Source organism: Hylaeus volcanicus, unplaced genomic scaffold (assembly GCF_026283585.1).
Source record: "Hylaeus volcanicus isolate JK05 unplaced genomic scaffold, UHH_iyHylVolc1.0_haploid 12100, whole genome shotgun sequence".
Lineage (NCBI taxonomy): Eukaryota > Metazoa > Arthropoda > Insecta > Hymenoptera > Colletidae > Hylaeus > Hylaeus volcanicus.
In genome coordinates, this window is record NW_026533081.1 from 1 (window position 1) to 4,645 (window position 4,645).

The 4,645-nt window shown below is 40.5% G+C and overlaps 1 long non-coding RNA gene across 1 annotated transcript; it reads right to left on the bottom strand.

The window, feature by feature from the left end:
* Positions 1 to 3,390: 3,390 nt before the first annotated feature.
* On the bottom strand, positions 3,391 to 4,632 carry LOC128882570 (uncharacterized). The gene is made up of 3 exons (XR_008458466.1): positions 3,897 to 4,632; positions 3,749 to 3,806; positions 3,391 to 3,694 (listed from the first exon to the last, which is right to left on the bottom strand). It is a non-coding gene; the product is annotated as an uncharacterized LOC128882570 (long non-coding RNA).
* Between the last annotated feature and the right edge of the window lie 13 nt (positions 4,633 to 4,645).

Sequence of the window (4,645 nt, forward strand, 5' to 3'; positions counted from 1 at the left end):
AGTGTCCCCTCTGAGGGATAGGCTGTGAAGCCGAATTATGAGCTCCGAAAGGATGCCTCATACTGTAACGGTTTAGGGTTTAGGGTGATAGGCTGTGAAGCCGAATTATGAGCTCCGAAAGGATGCCTCATACTGTAACGGTTTAGGGTTTAGGGTGCCGTGCGATTCTCCAGCCTCCACGTGGCGCACGGCGGGCAACGTATTTTCTTTGATTTTCAGAGAATACGGCTAATTGGAGTGTGCAGACAAGGGACGACTGGCTGTGCGTATAATAAAAAACTCGTCCAAGCTCACTCTGTGATGGGTAATTCACAGGTCACGAAATTGGAAAAATGGCTTGGGCCTTACTAGCCTTTGCCTGGGCGACCATCGTGACTATCAGCCATAAATAGTAGCTACAAGTAAGAAAATGAAGCCTGCGTCCCAGGGCAAAGGGCGCGATCGAGGAAGCGACACACCTCGAGGGACTAAGCGACCAAAACTTTGGAAGCAACAAAACGCATGTGTTGAAACGGATCGGCGTCCCCAGAAGACCGATCCCCTAAGAAGAACAAAAAAAACAAAAAAAAACAAAAAACATCAAAACACACCCATTACACAACAACAACACCATACTGTTTGCCAACATTGCCAAGGAAAAGGATATATTACAACGACTATTAAAATAGAAGAAGAATCGGAGTCAACAAGTTATAATAACACAGAGAAAACAACGAAACAACAAAAATATTTTAAATTTGGAATAATAAATGACGGGAAATTAAGTGCAGCGCGGTCTCTCCTCATAAGCGGATGGATGCAAAACAAGAACATCAACATATGTTTCGTATCCGAAGCAGCTCATCCTGGAAAATCAGAACTTACTACATATCCAGGATATCAATGGGCAGCTCCGTTAAACCAAAGGAAAGGAGGAGCAGGATTTTTAGTTCAAAGGGGTTTACTACAAAACAAAAAAGTGAAGCTACATCAAGCGAAAAATTTGAACTGGAGCATAGCATCATGCAAACTAGACGGCTTACCACTACTTGTATCTGTGTATATTAACCCAGAAGCAAGTCGGGATATAGTCCAATTACACGAATTTTTCGGGAAGCTCACAGAAACGGTTGCCACGAACCCATCCTGCGTTATTGCAGGAGATTTAAATCTACCTAAGACCGAAACATTAAGACCCTATCTTAAAGAATGGGTGTCAGAAAACAATTTCCATCACACTAACGAACATCAAATAACACACTGGATGACACATGAGTCTCTCGGAACTGACATAGATGTTTGCTTGACCAGAAACACAGAGTGTTCAATTCTCTGGTTGGAAAAACCGGGGAAAGGACATGCGAGAATCGTCGCGAAAATACCTTGGGGTGACACCTCAATCATAAAGGAAGTCCCATCAAAACTAAATTGGACGAAACTACGCGAGGAAAAAACTCAAAAGGTCTTTCAAACAACAGTAGAAAAACTATTAGACGAAAATGTCAAATTAAAAGAAGCAATCACAATTGCTGGACTCGTATGTATTGGTAAAAAAGAATCATCAATCAGAAACCAGCTCCCACGCACAGTGCGAAAAAAAGTAAGGAAACTACGAAGAGAAGCAAAACAGATGCAACGAGGAACACCCGAGCACCTCTCCATTGTTATGGAAATTGGTGCCATTTTGCGGCGATTCCGAGTCAAACGCTGGAAAAAGAAAGTAAGAAAAATGATTGACTCCAAGGTTATCATTCAAGGAGACACTTGGAAATTAATCAATAACCTTAGAAGGTTCCGCACAACAACACGAAGCATCGGAGTTGAAGATGAAGAAATCAAGGAAGCTTATCAAGAGGTCTACAACTCAAATCGTTGCCACAGGCCTGACTGGACGCTTGGGAATACTCGAAACTATTCTCAAAAAGAACGTACCTCGGAAAACACAAAAGCCCTTGATAAACTATTCGACTCTTATGAGCTTGTTGAAGCAATACGTGACCTTCCGAATAACAAAGCTCCAGGAATTGACACCATAACACACGAAGTCTACAAGTCTTTACAACAGAGCGAAAAAACAATATCCCACCTCCTGCAACAATATAATAATTTTCTAAAAAATGGATACAAAGAATCAACTGAAGGTCGCCTTGTGGTCATACCTAAAAGTGAAGTACCTAATCATCCATTAAAAATGAGACCACTCACCATGCTGCCCACAGAAAGAAAAATTCTTGAAAAAATGATAGCTAATAGACTCTCACGGTTATCAGAAATAAACAAATGGGATGGTATGCAAAACTTGCAAGGAGGATTTAGACAACATATGGGAATTAATCGGCAGCTATTACTTACACAGCTTGCAATTTTCGACTCAAAACAAACTGGAAGACAACTCTATATTACGTCTTTAGATGTTGTAAAAGCATTTGATAAACTTCCACGACAATTTGCATCGCACTGCGCTGGCAGTTACCTTACTAACTATTGCCCAAAATTAGCGAAATTGATTGCAGAATTAACACTGTCACCCATGAGAGCAAACATCAACCAGAAAAAATTCAAACTTAGGACAGGAGTTCCCCAAGGAGGTATTCTTTCTCCTTGGCTTTTTGTCATGACAATGAATGACCTGGCGAAACGTGTCGATGGCACAGGATACACACTTTCAGCGGGAACTGCTATTGGAGCATTACTCTATGCAGACGACATTCTGTTACTCGGCGATCACGAAGAAACAATGGAGCAAAATCTGATGCTCACAAAGGAATGGTTGAGTGAATGGGGAGGAGAACTCAACGAAACAAAAACGGAACATCTAGAATTTAAAAACGCGGAATATTTGTTACCAAAAAAACGTCACACAGGAACTGCAGCAAACAAACACATTAACTACTTGGGGATGCACATCACCCACGAGGGCATCGTACCCAAAGTAAAAAAAGAAGAACTGCTGAAGGACCTTGGAAACATTTATGCTATATCAAACATAGATGCATTATCCCCCGCATTGGTACTGCAAATAATCCGCTCAATCTCATGGACCAAGATCTCCGTAGGATTTGCTGTGGCGCTCCCCGATACTACACTGTATGTCCGATACTGGCATCGTGTAGCTAGAAGAATTTTCCACACGTTTGATTGCACTCACGGAGTTGAAATACAAAGAGAATTGGGACTTCTTTATCATCCACTTTACTGGATATGTAAAGATATCATAACTTTTTACGGAAAAGTCTTTACCGATAAAAAAGACACTTTCCTTATAAAAACACTCCAAGAAGCAATCCAACCGGAACATCCACTGCTCACGAAGCTAGAAAAAATCCTGTCACCAACTGGAATTACATGGCACGAACTACAAAACACACCTGTGAAGGATTGTCTGAGGAAAGCTAAAGCAGGTATGAAATCTTGGACACTTGTACAAATAAAAACGGAGGCAAAACGACTTGGAATCTTTTTACCAGATTGTCCAACTTGGTCGAAAATTTCAGAAAAACCTGCCAAATACCTGTACGAGGAAAACGCAAGATATGGCTTCCTTTTTCGACTCCATCACTTTGGACCTTCTACAATAGTGACAGAACACTGCCACTTTTGTAAAAAAGAAGAAAGTGACACAGGAAAACACATCCTTCGCTGCAGTGCTGCTCGTGAGGTCGTACCTCTTCCAAAAGATCTTGAGTCAATATTGCCAACAGATCTTGAAAAAGTCCTCAATTTAGAAAATGAATGTACAAACGGACAACTTAAATGTTGCTTGGCATACTGCAAAATGTTATGGAAAAAACGAAAAGAATTACGGACTAACCAGGGAAAATACTACTCTGAACCGTATACATACGAACACAACAAGACATTTATGGACCCTTGTACACTAGCAGAAGCTATAGATCAATTGAGAACAGAAGTACAACCTCCTTTAGTTCTACGCAGAAAGTTGCGTAAAAAACAAGCACAGGCATACGAGAATGGACACATAGTAGAATGGTGCCCTATCGCCAGAGGCCGATGGGATGAAGACGAAGACAAGAGACTTTTCGATGCAATATGTAAATATGGAACGGGAAATAACAAGATTTTATCAGAATGCGTTGCAAGCAGAACACCGCTGCAATGCTCTGACCGGCTACGCACGAAGAAATTCAGTTTCTTCCTGCAGACAATTATCCCGCCTAAGACAGTGAAAGTACGAAAAGGACGATGGTCCGCTGAGGAAGAGGAACACTTGATTGCAGTATTAAATCAATGTGAGGGCCACTTTGACGCGGTAACAATTGCACAGAAACTTGGAAATCGTACAGCTCGACAAGTCTCAGAAAAAATAAACCTATGCCTTAAGAATAGACCAATACAGACAAACATACCTGAAACATCCAGAAGTGTAATACATGATGTATATTCAAAAAGAAAAACTACTGTGACATCATCCAGTTCCACACACCCAGTGGAGCGCTCGAAAAAACAACGACTCTGAACTCATAAACAAACCGGAAAACACTTTATCATCACAATAACAAGGATCCCCCACTCTTTTCTTTATTTATTTATGGCAAAAACATTCCAACGCATAACTTATCCGCACCACACTTTTCTCTTAGTTTCGAATTAATATTTGGAAAAAAAAAAAAAAAAAAAAAAAAAAAAAAAAAAAAAAAAAAAAAAA